Genomic DNA, 23,516 nt, shown 5'->3' with positions numbered 1-23,516 from the left:
CTCCCCACTACTGGGCTGAACCAACCCATTTGTAAGGATTACACATACAGCTAGTATGAACTAGCAACTGATCAGCTAAGAACAGCACGAGTAAATGCCATTCTAAACCAAAACCTCTTGGGATAATAAAGGCAAAATCTTCAAAAACTTATTAGCCCCTTTTAGGAGATGGAAGAGTATGAGTAATGAATACTTTTCTTTTGCGAGAATTTAACCAATTTAAAGGGCTGCCCACTAAACAACTATGATTTTAAAAATAAATAACAAGAGGGGGAAATCCAAACTTAAATGAGATACTGCACTCAAGTAAGTCAACAGAAAATACAAAGTGGCAGAATTGTTTGTTACAGTATACGGAAAAAAAAGACTCAGAAAGACAGATTGAAACGTAAGAACATTAAGATCATCCACGGATACTTTATTTTCCTCAAGATTTGTCAAGTCCCACATATCCTTTTCCCCTTATTTACCTAAAAGCACATTACAACTACCAGAGGTAGGAAATAGGAACACTGCAACTTGGCAAGCTGCCTTATACAGAATCAGATCCATCTAGTATTGTCTACACTGACTGGCAGTGCCCTCTCCAAGGATGTGTGCTCTATCGATGAGAAACAGCCCTCTCCCAAAAAGGAAACGTGCAAATACGTTTTTGTACAAGTTCATTCTAAACCATCGGCCTTAATGAGACCAGGATACAAGAGCACCTACATGAGATTACCTGGCATTTCTCTCTATCTACCCACAGTGCAAGACAGCCAAATCATTGGAAAGGCATAAATTAGGTTGACTCTGGTACAGCAAGAAAGATACCCATTACTGCACAGGAGACAAGAGTGACGGCCAGTTCCTGTCTCCTGCTGACAACCTCTGAGCCTACACACACTACATTACTGAGTGTATTTCAAACAGTCGAACACAGACCCTGGGATAGAGGAAAAAAGCAAGAATATACCAAAGCCCTAACCAGTATCCCATACTATCGAATGAATAATGTTCATAGTCCTGCTCAGAGAAGCTCTGCCCAGTCTGCACCCAAAACAGGTAGTACCCATCACACAGCATGGATGTGACCACATCAAATACTGGAGAAAATTGGGAAAGAATCCACTTTCTTTCTGTATTGTACAAAGCCCCAAAAAACTGTTTCTAACAGAGGCATAATATCTAAGAATGAAGTTACAGTGGTACCTCAGGTTACATACACTTCAGGTTACAGACTCCGCTAACCCAGAAATAGTGCTTCAGGTTAAGAACTTTGCTTCAGGATGAGAACAGAAATCATGCTCCGGTGGCAGCAGGAGGCCCCATTAGCTAAAGTGGCGCTTCAGATTAAGAATAGTTTCAGGTTAAGAACAGATCTCCAGAACGAATTAAGTACTTAACCCGAGGTGCCACTGTATTGAACTGCTTACTGCTTACCCCAACTTTAGCAAAAAGTCTTTTATGGGAATCTGTGTCCCTAAACTTGGAAACGATGAAACAATTCCTAAAGCAGACACGCTGATTCTCAGTGAGTTGGAATGTCCCCGAGGTTCAAGGCAGCCTTGTATCATAAGAACATGATGATATCCAATTCAGGGAACAGGATTCCACCCATGTCCTATACTAGGGGAGGAGAATCCTTTTCAGCCCCAGGGCTACAATGCTTCGTGGGCAAACTTCCAGGGGCTGCATGCCAGGGTGGGCTGAGCCAGAGGCAACAGAGGCTGGAGCAATGAACATGACTCTTACCTTTGTACAGTAGGCTACATGTGCAAGCCAGAAGTTTCTACACACCCCTATCTCTCCATCTAGACAAGCAAGAGACGTTATCATAGTTCAAGGGCACATTCCAGTGAGGCGAAAGTACTCAAGGAGGGTGCACAGCAGAGCTAGCAAGGACTGCAGCCAAGGGAGAGAGAGCATGTAAAGAGGCTTGGAGAGCAATATTTGGACCCTGGGCCTGACGCTCACTGCTCTGTCCTAAACAAAAGCAAAAAAAAAAACTCCTTTGCTTTCATTTAAGAAACTGGCAAGGAATGAAAGCTTAATTCTGTAAGTGTGCCTGCTACATTCTGCATTGCATAGGAAAAAAATAAAACATCACAGCTGTGATGGACAAAAGTAAATTTTCTTTATTTTGTCAGGTATGATATACAAAACTAGAATATTATAGGCAGGGACTGTAAATGTTACTTCACCTGTTAAAGTTTACCTTTTTTAGAATGTCACATCATCAAAACCTCTATTCACTACCACGCCCATTTCAAATATGAATAAAAGAAAATGTGTAATGATTTGGTGGGAAGAAGAGGATTAGTAGGGGGAGAAATCCAAGCTGTTCTACAATAACATTAGTAGTATTGTTTACATAGTGTCCCCAATATAAAATAATAAATAAAGAAACTTGTAAGCCACCCTATACCCGTAGATCTCAAGGTGGTTCACAACATAAAAACACAATATAAAAAACACAAAATACATAGTAAAAATAAAAACAACCCACTAATTCTCCTTCACACAACACATTTTAAAAGAGCATTAGATTAAGGTTACCAGATGTCCCCATTTCCCGGGGACAGGCCCCGGATTTACAAATCAGTCCCCATACAAAATCCTATCATTCCTATTTAAGTTGAAAAAAATCTGGTAACCTTACATTAGATATCAACCAGCCAAAGGCCCTGTTAAAGGTGTATAATGAAAGCACCAGCCAAACCTCCCTGGGGACAGCATTCCACAAACAGAGAGCCACTGCAGAAAAGGTCCATTCTTGTGTTGCCCTCCTCCTGTGCAAGATCTCAAACTACAGAAGGAATGAAACAATTGCCAGGAGCTTTCAGGTGCATTCCTTGCACACCGGCATCTGTCATCCTAAACCTTTTTGCTCACACAGACATAGGCATAACACTGCTGTCATGTCAGGGTAATGTTTTCTGTGCCTGGCACAGGTGTTGCTACATACCACTCCAATCTCATGGTGCTGGCACAGTGTAATCTTTTAGATCTTACCTGGACATGAGCTGGAGTAGAGGAGAGATCTATCCACAGCTAATAACTATGGGATCAACACAGAACCTTTATGTTCAGAAACAGTATCACATGATGGGGACAAGCAACAAAACAACTCAGCTGTTGAGTTTCTAGAGGAATCTAGCTAGCTACTCTTGGAAACAAAATGCTGGACTAGATGAACCTTTTGATCTGATCCAGCAAAGAAGCTATTCTTATTAAACAGGTGGTCTTTGAAAAACACATGCAGACAGAACAATGGGGCATACTCATTTTTCCATGTTTTTGGTGACAACAGAAATGCCTTCTATATTAAATTTATCAAATTGTTTATTTATGTTGTTTTGTTTGCATTGCCTCTTGGTCAGAGGATTCAAAAAAATAATCAATAGGTTTCAACCCATTAAAACTATTACAACAGCAGCATCACATTGCCAATAAATAACTGTTGATGAGAAGCATATGCTTGCATCATGCCTTATCAGTTTATAGTGACAATTACCACCAAGGCATTTAGAGAACTCCTACCTGGCTACTATAACCGTCATTATCTAGAAATATCTACACTTGGGCAGTATGTTCAGCGTTGTGGGGGCGGTGGGAGGTATTTTAGCTGCTTCCAACTGAAAAATATACACTTTCCTTCAGTCTAAAACTATACTGTTGCCCAGGCTCAGGCCATGAAGAAAGCATGCTATACAGCTAATATCTTAATGGCTCCCTTCTAATTGCTTCAATTCACATCCTTCAGCATTTTCACCACCACATTTCCAGATTGCTCGCTACACACCAATGAAGGCTAGAAACCACAGTAATAAAAATGCCCCTTAACCTAGTTGAAAATTATATGTGAATGTAATAAAAATTTATTAAATTATATATTCATGGGCTCTAATCCTGGTGAAGTTAGTCATAGCTAATGTGAGTCTAATAACCTTCAATAGAACTTTACTTCAGTGCAACTGTGGACAACACTCAACTATTACCCTTTATCAAACCAATAAGTGCATTCAAGTGCTCTGCTATGGCTTAGGATGACAAAACATGAACAAATCAGAGCAAGCTTCAGGCCCACGTGCTCCCTTACATGCCTCCACTGCCAAAGCTAGTAAGAGAACAGAAGCTTCTGTCTCACTATGTTTTGTCATGTTGTTCGGTGGTTAATACCAACTATGGTTTCAAACCAACCAACTTCAAATCCTATTTGACTCGTTTAAATTAACCATAGCTAAGATTAACAGGGTCACAACAAGAGCTGTGTTTAATCAAAAGCAGAACCAAAAAGCTTCTGAATTCATCTTTCTAAGTGAAGAGGACAAAAGGGGAATGCACAAGCAAAAATCTCATATGGACTTCTTCCTGCACTGTTGACATCTGTCCGTCTCAAGAGACAATGGAGTGCACCTCTGGGGGTGAAGTCAAACTGCTGTGTTAGCATCACCGAAGCAACCTCCCCAGGGCTCAAGCCTAGGCAATGTGTATGGAGCTCCTGGGGTGCCCAGATGACAAGACCCACCCCCCTCAGCCTCACTGACATAGTCCAAAAGAAAGAAGAGCAATACTGGCACCAGCTTGGCTGCAGGAGTTGCTAGGAGGAGGCGTACAAGGCACCATCTGATCATCTTAGGGACTCCACTCTGGATTTGTGTAGGGTTTATTCCTTAGCCTATTCTCTTGAAGATGTCCTGCAAAGCAGTGGGTGTTTAGGATCAGAGTTTTCCTTCTGCTAGATGGGCTACCTGTCCAGGTTGATTTCTCCCATCTACCCTTCAGTTCCCTCTATGCATGTGCAGAAGCTAAAGAATTGGTGGTCCCTGGTTTAAATGATACAGCAACCATTTGGTATGCACATTTGCTCAGGAAACAAATGACTTGGAAAGCTAGAAGCTTGATTTAAATCAACTATTTAAATCACCTTGATTGACCCTCCTACCTATTTCTAGATGTCAATGACTGTACTCATAGAAACGTGAAATGCCCTATGACATGTCTTACTCTATTCTACATTAATTGAAGTTAGTCCAAAATTGCTATCACTTCCATAATTATTTTTTCTCTCATATGTGTCCCTCTAAAATGAAAAGAATGACACACCTCTCCAAAAAGAATAAAAAACTTTCTTAAGGTGTGAGGAAATTCTGGCCCTCACTTGTTGCTGGATTCCAACTAGCATCAGCCCTAGTTAGTCTTATTTTTATGTTCCTTAAAACCACTGTTCTGTTTCATCTGATAAGATACAAAAGTCAAAATACATAAATAATAAAAATTTAAATCCTCACCTTGGCAAGTGGTCTTTCTAAGCAATCAATAAAGTTTTGCTTTCAGACCCTATCCAAAAGTTCAAAATGACTCATCAGCACATCACACTACACTGGGACAGGAACCTCTGGCCCATGGGCCCAATTTGGTCCATAAGGTCATTTCCCCCAAACCTTGCATGGGTGGACTTTAAAAAGGGGGGAGGTGTCTGCTTGTTTTCCGTAAGCATGCAATGAAAACAAGTGGGCCCAGTTTTTTTACTCATCACTTCACGATGGAGCAGTCCTTGCCAGAGCCAAGGTCTGCTTTTGACACCAGCACTAACAAGACTACTCCATTGCACAGCAATGACGAAGTGGGTGCTTTTTTCCCCACACAGTCCCTCCTCCCCATAGCTAAGACACAGAGCAGGGACTCACTTAAAGTAGGAGCCCTTTGCAGCATTTTCTCCCACACTTTCAAAGATTGCACCAGACCAGTGTGGGAGAAACTGCTGCAAAGAACTCTCAGATGATCCCCCCCCACACCCATCCTTGGACAGGAATATAGGGAATGCAAGGGATTTTGACAGATGGGTGGGGCAACCTGCCTGCCAATCATGTGTTGTCACAATAATGGTTTGTGATTGCCAGGTGGATTGCCCTGCACATCTGTCAAAATTGGCTCACAGAAGGGCCGAAAAGGTTCAGCACCCCTGCACCAAACCACAGTCTGCACAAGCCAGAATGAGCTGCAGCATGTCTCATGCACTCACTATTCTCTGGCTGTGTGGCTAGGAAGAACTTGGAAGCTTTTGTTTAACCATGATTTGTTGTGTCATCTACAGCAACAAATTGTGGTTAACATTATCTATGGTTAATTTTAAAGCAAGAAGCGAACTAAGCCACAGTTACTGAAGCAGGATTATTTAAACTAGCCACACTCAAGATTAACCTCAGTTCCAGGTCTGGACAACATGGCAAATTGTGATTAATAACAAGCAGAAACAAGACCTTCCAAACTCTTCCTTTCAGGGTGAAAGGGAAGCTGAGTGCATGACCCTGAGATTTCTTGCAGCTCAGTCTGGCTTTTCTGGCTTGTGCTAAGCTATGGTTTTGTGTGATGTGTTAAAGAAGTGTTTACATATAAGGTTTAGTCAGCAAACCTCTTAAGAAGACTGCAACAGTTCAGATCTAACACCAAACCAGGGTCTGGTACTATATAAACTAGGCCTGCGGCGTGCTCTGGTCCATGGGGTCACGAAGAGTCGGACATGACTAAACGACTAAACAACAACAAAACTAGGCCTGCACTCTGGTGCTCCCCTCACGCAATCTGATTTTCTTTCTCATTGACATTCTAGCACAAGTCATAGTTTGCCTGGCTTAGAGGTAACAGTAAACTATGGCTTCCACTAAATCAGAAGGGAGAAAAATCAGAATGCATGAGAGAAGAATGTGTGTGAGGACAGAGCTTGCTCACACAGTGCCAAACAAAACACCCTACAAGGGTAGAGGCAGCACCGTTCACCATGATTCAAAATATTTAGAAAAAGCAATGCTAAACCTTTTGGTCAGACTACTGACCAGCCAATTAGTGACCATGGCAAGGTGCCTTTTTTGAAATAAATAATCAACCACTTGATTGTAAAAAGCCTCAAAAAGATACAAGAAGTAAATCAAGAAAAATTTACAACCTTACTTTAAAACATACAAATGTTAAAATACAAAAACAGATTAAAATTACCTCAACTTCCTAAGCATCTGGGTAGGCTTGTCTAAATAAGAATGTCTTTAGCAGGCAACAAAAAGAGTACAGTGAAGGCATCTGCTTTATCTCAATAGGCAGGGAGATCCAAACTGTAGGTGCTGTCACACTAAACCACTGAGTGTTTACAAATGTGGAATAGGTATTATGTGGCACCTGTAGTAGTGCCAATTCCATTTCTGTTATGTGTACTTAAAATACACGCCCCAATCCCTAATACTTCCTAAATGTGTCCCCACATACTGAGCAAGTTGTATATCTCTAATCTAATTCCACAGTATAAAAATATACACATGGCTTTAAGTGGCAGCAATTTTTAATCACTCGAAGGAACTATACTAATGCAAGCAGTTCAATTTGTTTTTTAACCACAAAGACAAGAGGAAAAGTTTGAGAGTTATCTGTCTGCACACAATGACTATGCTATGTCAGAATTAGAAAGGGAGCTGCAATCAAGAGGTTTTTTTGATAAGCGTATAGGAAAGGAATTCAATCAGAACAAAAGGAAAGGTGGGAAGACTGGGAAAAGCAGGATATTTCAGGCAATCACATTAAAATGACTCAAGAGGATACTTAATACTGAAAATACCTCGTCATCCTTCAAAATAAGAACCTAATAGTGGAATTACAGAGATTTCAAAAATATATCTGCTGTTATAAACTGGCAAGTAGCTGGTTCTTTAGCTAAAAATACTAAATCAACAGGACTAGAAACAGACCAATGTGCTACTTTGTTCCTGAGACACAGCAATTCAACTATTCATTCAGTTGTTATTTGAGGACAAGGTCAAAAATTACTATAAGAAACACTGAGCACTGAATGCATTTTAAAAACATTCTTAAGCTATATAGTCCTAAAACATGATTAATGGTAACATAAGCAAAACAACTGCACTTGCTTCCAAGTAAAAATTTAAAGGTTTAGGTGCCAGGATGGATCAATTCTCTCCTTTAAATATACATTCTTCTATCTGAACTAGGCTCAAGGAGATGCAGTTGCATTACATGAGAATATCAGATCTTTTACAAGACAAATGTCAATTTACCAATACTCCTGGGCTTTCAAGCACAGAATCCTAAGCTATTCTTATACAAAGAATAGTTGAAATATTACTATTTATTCCCTTGGCTCAACACATCCTAGCACCCCAGTTTTACCTACTCAAGTGGTAAGAGTAAGAAAAAATGCTTAACCTTTGCAGAACACGTACCTTCTTTGAGACAAAAGAACCTCAGCAACAGGCATACACTCAGAACTATCACAGAAAATGTTACCTCCAAGGATTCTTGAAGCCATAAATATAAGAACAAAAGCAGATGCAAATATATCACTGGCTTTGAATTTCCTCCTTCATTGTCAGCTCTCAGCATGGAACAAGAGCATCTCCAACAGCTCCTAGCAAAGCAGATACATCGCTCGGGAGCATAGGGAAAATCAGCTCTCAGTGAAGCTGTCTACTCATTCTATTATATAAAATGCTCTCACAGAGGAACACACACTAACATTTCTCTCTAAGAATGTGAATAGTGGTAAGAAGCCAGGAACAAGGCTTCAGTCCACACTGGGGGGGGGCAGGGGGGGAGACTAGCTATTTACTGCCACATCCTGAAAATCTGCTACTGGCAATATTTTCAGACCTCACTAAAAGAACAAACTTGAATGCTTGAGACCAGAACTCTCTGCAACAGAACACTCAGATGCAGATGAATCTAAAAGCCCTTTCAGGATCAAATTAATTTCCTACTGAATATAATTAACCAGCCTTACAAAAAAAACCAAAAACCCCTCCTCAGCTAATGGTATGCATAATCTGAGTCCTTGCTAAGATTTCTCCAGCACCATGTACAATTAAAACCTCATGGCTGTTCCACTGATCAAAATTATTTTGACTTGCATCACAAGGGAACATTTTTGCTTGTATCACCGACTGATTCACATGATTACTTATATGTGGATACTCATTTAAACAAGGGCTGAGTAGTAATTTTGAACTGAATGGTCATTTGGAGAACTGCCTTTGCAAAATAATTCTAATGGTCAGACTATATGGCTATAATTTGACACAGGGCCGGAATCAGAACTACAGCAACAAAAATATACTTCAAACTTCTCAAAACATCCAAGAGAACTTTTATTCAATTAGCTTTAGACCAACAACACTGTAAGCCCCAGTTTCCTGTCCTGTTATTAGAATTAATGGTTTAAGATATGATATAGCAGGCAGTCTTTACTAACTTCTAATTATCTGAACATGATCCAGTTCTCAAAAACAGAGTCATCCATAAGGATAAAATGCTGACCTAGCTTTGAGTCTAGGGCTGAGTCCCTGCAATTTAATCAGTCACTAAAAGTAAAGAGATAACGTCTAGTAAACTGGGCACCCATCACTTGCCTTTCAGCTGTGCACATTCTAACTTACTTCAGAACTGCCTGCATAAAAATATTATTTGGTGATGCCTCCAAACAGGGACAAGACGTAAGATGGAAAATATTGTACGGAAATAATCTGAGGCATTCATGGTTTGGAAGTCTTCTGCTGTCTGATTATTAGGGAAGGTCAAAACCGGGGTAAGGTAAAGGAGTTCCACCATGACCATTCCCTATCCTGAAACAGGAGAAAGATGGTGTCCTAACATGTTATGTAGCTCATCCCAAAGCTACAGAATAAATTTCTCCCAATAAAATAATTTAAAAAGAATTCTCAAGAAAAAAAATCATTGCTTTCAACTAGCCAACCCCATCTTTCCTTCAAGAAAGCACAAAGGTGAGGGGGTATCTGTGACTTTACCAGGAGGTTCAAGACTTCCAGACTATTAACTGTATTCTTACCAAGAATTTTGATGTTTTGTTTTATATTTTTGTAAACCCCTTAGAGGTTGTCCTGCAGTCAAGTGGTACCTACATTTGCTTTTTAAAAAATAAAAAATTAAAAATAAGGCCCTGAGGTGTCTCAATAATATGGAAGGAAAAGAGTCTGAAAAAATAAAGGAATGTTACGGAAGAGTTTCCCAGGAGTTTGCAATCTCTATAAGAAAATGTTCTCTCCTTTTTCTTTCCATCTTGAATGACTTTTAAGAAAAAGGTATTTTGATGGAGCCATATGCCCTCAACCAATGTTAGGCATAGTGAAAGGAGAAGGGTCCTTGTTTCTCAAGATACACCTTGTTCTACCTTCTTCTCCAGTATCACCAACCATCTTCAAGAGCTGAATTTAATTATGATCATCTTGATAAAGTCTTGCTAAAAAAAAACACAGTTTGAACACACATTAACAAACTGGAAATTCCATTACCCTTCATAGGATTAAGTAATTAGGATGCCTGCACATGTCAGAAATATGCCATTCCTCAGAAACCTGGGAGATGTCCCAGGAGAGCAACATGGACAAGAAAGAGAAACACTGAGACATATCCCACAATCCCACCTATCAAAAATAACTAGAGAAGCTGGGGGCTGCTTTGAATGTTGCACTTTTTCTACACAAAAAGCACAGAGAAAGGGAAAAGAGAAGGGTGTGTGTGGAAACCAAGAATAGATGCCTATTTTCCCCCTCCAAGACAAAAGACGGACTTTTGAAGTCCAGGGAGGAGATAATGCACACAAAGAGAAGTCAAAATTATGCCCCATTTTTACTTAGAGTTTGGAGGCATGCACAACAGGACAGCAGGCATCATTTCTCAGCCTCAGTAGTGCATTAAGGGAAAAGTCACTTTCCCCTTATGCCATCTTCTCAACTTATCCAAATGCCTTTAAAACCAGGATAATCTCCACATCCCAAAGAACTGAGCTGAGGAAAGCTGGTGGCACTTATTTATTCAGAAGTTTTCCTATCTGCCTAGGACAGGTTACAACAATATTACAGTAAGACAATATTAAAACAAAACAGGTCAATAACAAAAATCAAAATCAAATATACAGGTATGGTCCTGCAAATATCACAAAAATCAAAACTGTAAGAGGCCAACATAAAGAGGAATGTCTTCAGCATACAGAAGAAGCTGTATGTTGAGGATGCTAGAAGCTTGGAATGGGGTTTTCAGAATATAGGGGGTGCCATGGAGTGTTCTCTACCATCCCCAATACTTCAGAGGGCAGCAGAACTGCCAAGAGAGCACCCTCTGCCAATCTTAATATCTGAGGATTATAAGGAAAGGAAGCAGTCTTTCAGATATTTGGGGCCTAAGACATTTAAGGCTTTCAAACACCAACATGAGCATCTTGAACTGGACCCAGAAAATATCTGGCAACCAGTGCAGTGGTTTCAAATCAGGGGTGATTTGAGTTCTAAATGGAACACCGGCGAGTATCCTGGCTGCTGTGCTTTGGACCAACTGAAGTTTCCAAGCTGTCTTCAAGGGCGGCCCCACAGTGTGCATGGCAATAATTCAATCTGGAGTTTATCAGAGCATACAGTGCAGAAACAGCCATTTGCCACCCCAGCCATCCACCTCAGATCATGCTTCGAGGAGGCAGAACCACCCAACCGAAATCAGCAGGAAGACTACCACTGGTCCCTGTCCAAGAGTAACTCAGGGATGAAGATGCTGGCAAGAATTTCTCTTTGCGTCTCTCTTCCCTGAGCCTCGTAGTTTTCCCCACCCCACCCCACAAGGCAACACTAGGGCTTCCCTCCAGGCAAAACAGCAGAAATGTCTATCAGCCACTGGGGGTGGTCAAAGACAGAAGAATACTTGTTTGCTGGTGTGACTGACTCCACCTTAGGTTTTATTCTAGGGGCACCCCATGTGCCCTTCCCCAAACTCAAGCTCCTTCCCCCTCCCCTTGCCACAATACCCCCCTTTTCAGCTCAGCCTGCGCCTCCATCGCCAGGGCCCTCCGCATGCGTGCTTCTAAGCCCCATCCCCGCCCCTCTGAACACTGGAGCAGTTTGTGGAAGGGACCCCCATCATCATCATCCCCCCCCCCAGCCAGGGATGCAGGGAAGCATCTTTCCCCCTGCAAATACGCAGGTAGGGGCAGAGCCTCTTTATCCATGTCAAGTTTGCCAACCCCAAACTAAATGGCTGAGAAAGAGGGGGGGAATGGGGGGGGGAGATAGATGATGACTCTTGTATTATTCCTCCGCCACACACCTAAGGAAAAAAAGATCTTTTTTTGCCTTTTGGCTTCCCACTCACACACACCCCCGACCCTCCCCGAAATTCCGCTACCTCAACGGGGGTGGGAGACATGTATTGGTGGGGGACGGAGCAGGAGAAGGAAGGGGCGTCTCTCATTCTCTCCCCCCACCCCACCTCCTCGCAGGCAAGGGTCTTTTCTTCGCACCGCACCCCTCCCCGCGCAATGTGTGCTTGTGCAGTGGGGAGGGAGGGGATTCCTCCATTTCCGAAAGAAAAGGGGGGAGAGAGAGAGAGAGAGAAAGGAGGGGAGGTTCTTTCTCCCCTCCCCCTTCCCCCCCCATTCCACGCCTGAGGTAAACTGCGGTGGTGGGGGGCGTGGGGGGGGGGTTTCGCCCCTGCCCCCTCGGGATGAGGCAGGATCGGGGGAGGGGCGCCTCCGCCGCCGCCTCATTGTTCGTTCCCCTCCGTGGGGACCGGGGCGGGGTGCGCAGGGCGGCGGGGAAGGCGAGGCAGGCGAGCGGGGTCTGGGCGGGGAGGCTCCCGGCGGAGGCACCTACCAGCTCGGCGGCGGCGGCAGCAGCAGCAGCGGGTCCTGGCCGGGCTCTCGGGGCGGGGCGGAGAAGGACCCGAGGCGGCAGCGGGAGGAGAAGGAGGCGGCGCCATGTTCCCCTCCTTCCTTCCTTCCTCTCTCCCTCTCCTTTCCTTCCTTCCTCCCTTCCTTTCCTTCCCCCGGCGCGGTGAGAGGAGGAGGAGGAGGAGGAGGGTATCGGTGGGTGGGGTGAAGCGAGGGAAGAAAGGCGGCCTTGTAATGGCGGCGGCTGAGGCGGCTTCTTTTCCCCCTCACAAGGAGCAGTGGCGGCGGCGGCGGCAGTGGCACCATCGACCGAAAGAGAGAGAGAGAGACAGGGCGCGAGACCGCCTGTGTGTGTGTGTGTTGCGCGTGCGCGCGCCGAGCCCAGCGAGCAAGCGGGGCGGGAGGGGGGGGAAGACAGGAGGAGGCGGAGGAGAAGCTGCTGTTGCGGCTGGCGGCGTGCGCGCGCCGGCGGAGGGGAGAGAAGTGGGCGGGGCGGGCTGCGGCGCGAGGGGGGAGAAGTGGGCGGGGCTCCGGAACCTCTATTCAGAGAGAGAGAGGGAGAGTGCGCGCGCGCGCGCGCATGCAGGCATGCGAGGCAGGTTTGCATGCACAGAAGCGATACAGGACTTTGCAGAGGGGCGCGCGGGCGCGCGGGTCACCTCCTCCTCCTCTTCCTCCCCGCTGGGGGGGTTTTGCGCGCGCAGGGGCGTTCCACCGGCTAAGGCTTTTTCCTTTTTTTTTGCATGCATGCAAGGGAAGAGGAGGAGGAGAGGCGGGGCGGGGCGGCTAACGGGGAGAAGCGCTTGCTGCAAGAGGCTGGCACGCGAGCCCGAGCTTGTAGCCAAGATCGTGGGGGGAGGGGGAAGGCGGGGTTGCAAAGGAACCCGCCCCACCCGCGCACGCCCCTGGCGGAAAATGCAGCGCAGCCCTCTGGCACGGGGCGAAGGGAAGGAGCGCGACGCTTGCAGCGTGTGCCCGGCACTGCCAGGCGCGGCGATGCCTCTTGGGGAGGCGTCCCTAGGATCGCGCACCCTCCCTGCCAAATGTTGTCGCCCAGGCAGATGCGGGCGATCCCTCGCAGCAGCAGCGCGCATCCTGGCGCAGGGTGCGCCTCGGATAGCGAAGGGCCACCGAAAGTGCTGCAGCTGCTGCGGACGGTTTGCAAACCAAATGCAAGGATCCGGAAGTCGGGGGTTCGTGCCGCTCTCCCCCCCCCTTCCTTAAGGATGTGATACATGAGCAACAACAACCACCAGCAATAAAACAGAAGCATCCACTGTATTCTAGATTAGGGGGTCAGCAGCTGGAGGACAAGCTTTGGCGGGGGGGGGCAGATGACGTAGCGAGGGGAGGCAGTTAGCCGGTCCTGCTCTAGGCCAAAGCAACTTCCCCTGGTCAGTTCTGGCTTGGGCTGATGGGAGTTGGAGTCCAAAAGAGCTGGAGGGCACCATGTCTGGGCAAAATGATAGTGGCAGAAGTTATCTGTGACACAGAAGCATCCCAGAAAACTTCTTTTGGAGGGGTGGGGAGCAAACTTTTTGTTGCATTTATTACATTTACATTGAAGGGACGTCCAACTCCCAATAGACTGCGATCTACTCACAGTATAAAAATAAAACTAAATAAAAAAATTCCTTCCAGTAGCACCTTAGAGACCAACTAAGTTAGTTATTGGAATGAGCTTTTGTGTGCATGCACACTTCTTACCTGTAACTAGAACTATGGACAGCTACTACCTGTGTATAAAAAAATTGGTGATCTACCCATTATCGTAAAAAGACTGGGAGTGATCTACCCAAAGTTGTGGAGGTTTTTTGTAGGAAGCCAAAGTTGGCTTCTTGGGTTTTTTTGTAAGGAGATCGCTGAGGGGCCAGAGATCTACCAGGAGCACCCTGATCTACCTGTTGGACAAGCCTGGCTTATTACATTGATTACATGCTCATACGTGATTTATGCAGGGTTGGAATAGAATCCCAGGTATCTTTTGGCCTAACTTCCTAAAATATACGCATGAAGAGCCTGACTGCTGGATCTAACCAGCAGCCCGTCTGGTTGAGCAACCTGTTCTCGCTGAGGCCAACTGGATGCCTGCAAGGGAAGCCTGTGAGCTTCCTATCAAGCCATCATACCCAATATCATGATGGGCAAAAGCTCTCCGGGGTCCAGGCAACATTCCCACCCTCCCGTTTAACTGGAAATGATGGCACCTTCAGCATGCAAGGCATATGTTCTGCATCTCAGGAGGAAAAAGTGGGATATAAATGTAATAATCAGTTGGGGAGGGAATTGTCATTATTACTGCCTTTTCCATTTTTGAATAACAGTTCCCCCCTCCCCAACTGCAGTCTTATGATGCAATCCCATGCCTGTTTAAAAGGTTTAGGGGACCCCTGACTGTTAGGTCCAGTTGTGGACGACTCGGGTTGCAGCGCTCATCTCGCTTTACTGGCCGAGGGAGCCGGTGTACAGCTTCCGGGTCACGTGGCCAGCATGACTAAGCCGCTTCTGGCGAACCAGAGCAGCGCACGGAAGCGCCGTTTACCTTCCCGCCGGAGCAGTACCTATTTATCTACTTGCACTTTGACGTGCTTTCAGGTTGGCAGGAGCAGGGACCGACCAACAGGAGCTCACCCCGTCGCGGGGATTCAAACCGCCGACCTTCTGATCGGCAAGTCCTAGGCTCTGTGGTTTAGACCACAGCACCACCCGCGTCTTCTGTTTACTCAGAAGCAAATCCCACTGTGTTCACTGGGGCTTCACACACCCACCCCAGTAAGTGCATTTAGACTTAGGCTGCAATCCCTATGCCCGCCTACTAAGAAGTAAGCCCAACAGAATTCGTTTGGATTTACGTCTAAGAAGACACACATAAGCACTGTTAGCACAGTCCTATGCACATTTACTTGAGAGTAACCTTCACTGAACTGTGCGACTGACAAACCAATGTGCATATGATCAGGGTGTTAAATACAGTGGTACCTCGGGTTAAGTACTTAATTCGTTCCGGAGGTCCGTACTTAACCTGAAACTGTTCTTAACCTGAGGTACCACTTTAGCTAATGGGGCCTCCTGCTGCCACCGCGCCACCGGAGCACGATTTCTGTTCTCCTGAAGCAAAGTTCTTAACCTGAAGCACTATTTCTGGGTTAACAGAGTCTGTAACCTGAAGTGTCTGTAACCTGAGGTACCACTGTATTTATTTTCACAGAATTGTAGACTTGGAAGGGACCACAAGGGTCATCTCGTCCAGCCCCCTTGGCATGCAGGAATCTGCGGGAATCTTTTGCCCAGCGTGGAGCTCAAAGTCACAACCCTGAGATTAAAAGCCTCATGCTCCAAAACTGAATTACCTGGAGGTTTAAATTCTGTGCTTCTAGAAACTGATCCGCCCACTTAATCATTCACAATTTTTGTGACTTGATGAAAAGATCAAGGTATCAAAATTTCCGAAAGAACTCTTATTTAAAAACAAACTCTCAGCTGTGCAGTGTACCAAGTGTCCCTTTGTCTGCACTTAAAAACTGGCATTGGTTAGAAATCTGGCAGAACCTCACCCATCCATGACACAGCTTCCACAGCTTTTAGCGTTCTGGCGAGACAGCTGGGGCTAAAATCCTTTCTGCCACAACGAGCGCGGTAAATGTATCATAACTATTGATGTGGCTTCTTAATATAGATAACCCGCACGCTAATTGCATAATGCAGAGTCGCTTTGCCCTGTACAGAGTCTGCCCCTGGAAAGTGATCACATCACACAGACCAGAAGCTAATGTCAGCTCACATAAAGACCTTCTGGGGCTTAATGGGTAGCAAAGGTTTTCCAATGGCCTTCTTAAAAATAAGGGAATTCCAGATCAGAGTATAACGTGACCTGGTGACCACTGGCGTAAATGGCTTTACAACAAATTAATGCGGAGGTCTATTAATGGCTGTTTGTCATGATGGATAGATCAAGCCTCCAAGTTCAGAGGCAGTCTACCCTACTTGCTGGTGGCATCTGTCTGGCTACTGTGAGAAGACGGCTGCTGAACGGGATGGACCCCTGATCTGATCCAGCAAGGCAGATTATATGATAAATTAAATAAGTGGAGAAATTAACAGAGGAGCAGAGGCTATGTGGAGCCCTCCCACGGTAGCAGAGTGCATATTCTACGTGGTCCCAGGAGAGACAGTGTGGTGCAATGGTTAGAGTGCTGGACCAGGACCTGGGAGAATCCCGGCTCCGCCATGAAGCTCACTGACCTTGGGCCAGTCACCATCTCTTAGCCTAGCCTACCTCACCGGGTTGTCGCGATGATGAAATGGGGAGGAGGAGAACCATGTACACCGCACCTTGAGCTCGTTGGTAGATAATGGTGGTATGGAAATTTATTTATTATTATTTATTTATTGAATTTATATACCGCCCCATACCTGGAGGTCTCAAGGCAGTTCACAGAACAAAATCGAAATATAAAACCACAAAATATATCTTCTTTGGCAATCCCTCGTAGCCAAGTAAGATTGTCTTCCATAAACACGGCTTTAACAATGAGTCCCTAAGTGACTGTGGAGGCCAATTCTGGATCCACACATCCTTCCACAGTGGAGACATTGGTTCCCGGGCGGGAGTTGATCACGGTGTGGATTTGCCAAGCGTGCCTTCCTCTCAGCACGTTTCTCCCTTGCATTCTGAGTTTGAGTGTCTTCAAAGTCCATGACACCTTTGGTAAAGGCTGTTCTCCAACTGGAGCGCTAGCAGGCCAGTGTTTCCCAGTTGTCGGTGTTTATACTACATTTTTTAAGATTTGCCTTGAGACAGTCTTTAAACCTCTTTTTTTGACCACCAGCATTACGCTTTCCATTTTTAAATCCGGAATAGAGTAGTTGCTTTGGAAGACGATAATCAGGCATCCACACAACATGACCAGTCCAACAAAGTTGATGTTGAAGACTTGTTGATCACAAAATATATAATCAACATAAAAGCAACAACCCAATAACAACCCCCCTCTGCAACCCCCCCCCCCCACATTTTAAAAGGGCATAGGATGTCAATTAAATCAACCAAAGGCATTGGTTAAAAAGGAACGTTTTTGCCTGGTGCCTAAAGGTGTATAATGAAGGCACCAGGTGAACTTCCCCAGGGAGAACATTCAACAAACAGGGAGCCACTGCAGAGAAGGCCCCGTTCTTGTGTTGCCACCAAGAAGGGCCTCAGAAGATGATCTCAGGGTCTGGGTGGGTTCATATGGAAAGAGGCGGTCCTTGAGGTATTGCGGTCCTGAGCAATATAACAAATTAAATCAGTATGTCCAAGTAGGAGCGGTCCATATTCCTGGAGAGCTGCTGCCAATCGTGGACCAATGCTTTGACTTGAAAGAAGGTCAATTCCTATATTCAGATCCTTGGGACAGGTAACCAGGCCGGGGGGGGGGCGGTGTTGCTTGTGTCACCCCTTGATCTCCATCCTTCCTGCAGACATCCAACGCTGGCCGCTGTGGTGAGAGCAATGTAATAAACTAGATGGGACCTTTGGCAGGCCGCCTTATTCTGTCATACAAAGATCAACTGCCTCGTTTTGTACAGTGCCAAGCACCAGTGCTCTATAAACAGATGGCAGCAGCATGGAATGTAACCGTAATAATAATTAACAAGAAGGGCAAACAAGCCTTGTGCTTAGAATTCCTCAGCTGTTGTTTATGCTGCCTCAAGTCCCTCCCATACACCGAAGCCCCTCCTGCATGAGGAAAGGCCTTGAGAAGGGGGCACCAGATGGCAGCAGGATCTCACAGGAGTTTTTGGCCCTGGGTGGCTAAATATTTGCCCATGTTCTTACCTGGTGGGAGGCAGGAAGGAGGCGAATTTTCTTCCTCCATCCCTTGGAGAAAAGGCGCTGGGTACCTAAATTCAGATCCACACTGCATTTAAAAGACATTAGGTAAAGGTACCCCTGCCCGTACAGACCAGTCATGTCCGACTCTAGGGTTGTGCGCCCATCTCACTTAAGAGGCCGGGGGCCAGCGCTGTCCGAAGACACTTCCGGGTCACGTGGCCAGCGTGACAAGCTGCATCTGGCAAGCCAGCGCAGCACACGGAAACGCCGTTTACCTTCCCGCCAGTAAGCGGTCCCTATTTATCTACTTGCACCCGGGGGTGCTTTCGAACTGCTAGGTTGGCAGGCGCTGGGACTGAGCAACGGGAGCGCACCCCGCCGCGGGGATTCGAACCGCCGACCTTTCGATCGGCAAGTCCTAGGCACTGAGACTTTTTACCCACAGCGCCACCCGCGTCCCTCTTAAAACACATCACCCAAAAGGGATGCGGGTGGCACTGTAGGTTAAACCACAGAGCCTGGGACTTGCCGATCAGAAGGTCGGCGGTTCGAATCCCCGCGACGGGGTGAGCTCCCATTGCTCGGTCCCTGCTCCTGCCAACCTAGCAGTTTGGAAGCACCTCAAAGTGCAAGTAGATAAATGGGTACCACTCCGGCGGGGAGGTAAACGGCGTTTCCGTGCGCTGCTCTGGTTCCCAGAAGCGGCTTAGTCATGCTGGCCACATGACCCAGAAGCTGTATGCCGACTCCCTCGGCCAATAAAGCGAGATGAGCGCCGCAACCTCAGAGTCAGCCACTACTGGACCTAATGGTCAGGGGTCCCTTTACCTTTACTTACTTCACCCAAAGAGTCCTGAGAACTGCAGTTTCCCTTGCACAGAGCTACAAGTCCCAGCACCCTTAAACTGTAGTTCACAGGAATTTCAGGCAGGGAGCCAGGTGCTTCAAATGTGTGTCAAATGACCTTTAAATGCCCTATATCTCCACATCTGGCATTAGATTAGGAAGAAAGGTAGGTCCAGCTTTCTGAGCATCTCAGATCAGATCTTTGCAAAGGTGAAGGGGAGAAGCCGGTGAAAGTCACAGGGGAAGCAAACAGCCTTTATAATATTTGTTACTTTTCAACTAAAGCCGTTTATTTTGCGGTGACCTTTACTGCTGCAAAGGCTTGTGTCAATATTTCTCATCCAGGCTCATCGTGGACACAGAGATTTGAACTCTGCTCCTTCCTAGACCAGAACTTTGCCCAGACATGTTTCAGATGGAAATAAGCAAGCAGGCAATGAGGAAACAAGAGGGGAGGTTCCTTTTTTCCTGTAGTCCAGAAACATCTGGAGGGTTGCAGGTTCCCATCCAGACAAGCACCCATCCCAACAGCTTCTTATATGGGGGCAGGGGGTCCAGGCAATGGCTGCAGACTCTCCCCAAGGATTTTGCCTGATGGAGCCCTGCTGTCTTACCAAAATGAGAAGAGGCTGCCACTGGGAAAGGGGAGAGGGCACATGTCCTGCTTTCCCATTGATCTAGGGAAGTCGGCACAGGCTCAGAACAGCAAGAGAGAGGCAAGGCACAAAAGGTGGAGGTCTGGGTTAGTTCTAGGGGGTGCCCCAAAACGCTCCATGCAAACTCCATACAACATCAAGTTAAGGCGCATCTAGGACTCTGTTATGTACTGAAGTTCTCACCCTGGGCCAGCAGGGGGATACTGTAGATAGTTTTCACTCAGGTCCACATATGCAAATAAGGAATTGAAAGTGACGTTCAGTGATTGGACAGTTACAGAAAGTTGTTACTGTTGCGTTGTAGTGGAGCTCTATATAAGCAGGCTGGCTGAACTCTTCAGTTCAGCTCTGTTCTGGCCTGTGAATAAACAAGAGCTGTCTGAAGAATCGCTGTGTCGTCTGATATGTTCACCCACAACTTAACAGACTCCTTCCCAACTTTTTCCGCTGGCCTTGGAGGTTTTGCTCCAACGGAGGTCCTTGGGGATAGAGTGAGGAATCCTTCGCTTCTCCAGGACCACCAAAGTAATGGGTCACTTTTCCAACATGAGATGGGATTGTAAAGCATTTGGGTATACTGAGCAATGAAAGCACAGCACTTACGCTAAAGAATCCTGGGAACTGTACTTTACTCTTCACATAAGCTACAGTCCCCAGCACCCCAACAAACTACAATTCCCGGCATGCTCTGGGGAAAGCCTGGTGTTTTAAATTTGTGTTAGATCTGCTTTAAACATAGGTCAAAGGTTCCTCCCATCTAACCCAGGAAGGCTGATTGGCAGTTTCAAACTACCTCAGGTTAAGAACTTAATTCGTTCCAGAGGTCTGTTCTAAACCTGAAACAGTTCTTAAGGTGAGGCGTGCTTTCGCTAATGGGCCCTCCTGCTGCCGCTGGCACGCGATTTCCGTTCTTATCCTGGGGCAAAGTTCTTAACCTGGAGCAACCACTTCCTGGTTAGCGGAGTTTGTAACCCGAAGCATCTGTAACCCAAGTGTGTGTAACCCAAGGATCCACTGTACAGTACTCAGATCTTTTACATCATCTGCTGCCTGAGATTCTTTCAACTGGAGATGCCAGAGGCTGCGGTTGGGACATTGTGCATGCAAAGGATGTGTTTGCCCAGAGAGTGACAGCCTCTCCGAAACACGTAGCTGACGAGAACTAGCGGTGTGAAAGTCCCAGGACCTGTTGTTTTGAAATGGTGCAATATTTTGATGGTGCTCCCCACCACCATGAAATAAAAGGAAAAAACCATGTCTGTATTATAGCACTCTGAAAAGCCATACATATTTTTTTTTTCTTGCTAAGCGAGGCAGACCTACGAATTGCTTCTGGCTTTCTGCTCCTCTGGAAATCCTCCGCCAGAGCAAGGGTGGGAGGCAGCTGTCAGCCCGCGCTGGGGAGCAGACGTTTATCCTAGACACCTCTGCTCTGAATGCCAGCCCCATGCCAGGACACGATACATAAATAGAGTGAGCAATTAGCAGCGTTTGACTCATTGCAGGAGCCAACACCCAGACTTCCTAGCTTCAGGGTGACAGGCTGGGAATCAAAGTCACTGCCTTTACATCACACAGTCCCCGGGGACTTCCTTCTCCTCTCTTGCTCATTTCAAACTTCATGGTAGGGGAGCGCAGACATCAGGCTTAGGTGATCTACCTTGGGGTGTTCCCCCCTTTTAATATAACTTCTGAGATGCACCAACCGAAGCCCAAACTGTGGCTCAAACATACTTAAAAGTACATGGGCAACAGGGTGCCTCTGTCCGTGCACCTGTTAAGATCAGGAATTTGTCTTCCAGGATCAGAATTACACTCACGGTCCTGCGACACAAAAAACCCACTCCTGGTTTTCCACCTAAGCATTCCATCAGGCTGCAAAGACAGATGGATCTGCAGGGCCCCTCCATCTTTCCTGCTCAAAGGCCAGCTTTAGCAGCCTTCTCTCTCATTTATCAGGGATGCGGGTGGCACTGTGGGTTACACCACAGAGCCTAGGATTTGCCAATCAGAAGGTTAGCGGTTTGAATCCCCGTAACGGGGTGAGCTCCCGTTGCTCAGTCCCTGCTCCTGCCAACCTAGCAGTTCGAAAGCACGTCAAAGTACAAGTAGATAAATAGGCAGGAAGGTAAAGGGTGTTTCCATGTGCTGCTCTGGTTCGCCAGAAGTGGCTTAGTCATGCTGGCCACATGACCCGGAAGCTGTACGCCAGCCCCCTTGGCCAATAAAGCGAGATGAGCGCCGCAACCCCAGAGTCGGCTACGACTGGACCTAATGGTCAGGGGTCCCTTTACCTTTACCTTAAACAAGAAAAACTGAATCTTTACACATCTTAATTTACTTTCCTCTCGACTTCCCTCCCCTCCTTTCTGCAGTTATTTATTTCATATCTTTTTATTGCTGCGTATCCAATTCAAATATATTTACAAATTTCTCCTTATCTTCCCCTTAATTGACTCCTACTGCACATGTGTATATCAGTCCTGCTGATGTTTTTAGTTTTGTTTACAATGTGTCTTCAAATAGTCTCTAAATTTTCCCCATTCTGTATTTAAAAAGAGAAATCTTTCCATTCCAACTGGTCGTTTTGAAAACTCTGTAACTGAGGAATAATAGTTCCTGGACGATCTTTTCCCTCCATCCTCCCGATTCCTTTGCAAGCCTGACATCTGGGATCCTTTGTGGCTGAAGACCTGGATAAAAATGCTTTAAATAAATAAAATAAATGAATAAATTTCCTTTGTTTCTGTGCCCTAACTCAGAAGAAATGGGGAGAAGACCCGGTCGTTGTCTCCATTGTTCAACATTTGGGAATCGGAAACCCCTACAAACGACCAAGAGCTCTACCCTGGATCCTGGTCCACCTTCTGCCTGCCCCTGCTTCACAGTGGGGTGGAGGAGAGAAGGTATATTTCACACGCAAATTGGGGCATTTTATTTATTTTATCTGCTTATTTAACTTATATGCAGAATTCATCGTGCGAAAGGCTGGGCTGGATGAATCCCAAGCCGGAATTAAGATTGCCGGAAGAAATATCTACAACCTCAGATATGCAGATGACACAACCTTGATGGCAGAAAGTGAGGAGGAATTAAAGAACCTTTTAATGAAGGTGAAAGAGGACAGCGCAAAATATGGTCTGAAGCAAAACTTCAAAAAAACAAAGATCATGGCCAGTGGTCCCATCACCTCCTGGCAAATAGAAGGGGAAGAAATGGAGGCAGTGAGAGATTTTACCTTCTTGGGCTCCATGATCACTGCAGATGGTGACAGCAGCCACGAAATTAAAAGACGCCTGCTTCTTGGGAGAAAAGCAATGACAAACCTAGACAGCATCTTAAAAAGCAGAGACATCACCTTGCCAACAAAGGTCCATATAGTAAAAGCTCTGGTTTTCCCAGTAAGTGATGTATGGAAGTGAGAGCTGGACCATAAAGAAGGCTGGTCGCCGAAGAACTGATGCTTTTGAATTATGGTGCTGGAGGAGACTCTTGAGAGTCCCATGGACTGCAAGAAGATCAAACCTCTCCATTCTGAAGGAAA

General features: G+C 45.9%; 1 protein-coding gene across 1 annotated transcript in view; it reads right to left on the bottom strand.

Moving 5' to 3' along the window:
* The window catches only part of ARHGAP35 (Rho GTPase activating protein 35), an 81,168-nt gene extending 68,146 nt beyond the window's left edge, over positions 1-13,022 (bottom strand). Inside the window, exon 1 of the mRNA XM_081018592.1 lies at positions 12,639-13,022. The gene's annotated coding sequence lies outside the window, so the exon portion shown is untranslated. The remainder of the gene's footprint in view (positions 1-12,638) is intronic.
* Between the last annotated feature and the right edge of the window lie 10,494 nt (positions 13,023-23,516).

The sequence above is a fragment of the Podarcis pityusensis genome, assembly GCF_964106645.2.
Source record: "Podarcis pityusensis genome assembly, chromosome: 8".
Taxonomy (NCBI): Eukaryota; Metazoa; Chordata; class Lepidosauria; order Squamata; family Lacertidae; genus Podarcis; species Podarcis pityusensis.
The sequence above is the reverse complement of the archived record's forward strand: the minus strand, read 5'-3'. Positions and strand labels throughout refer to the sequence as shown.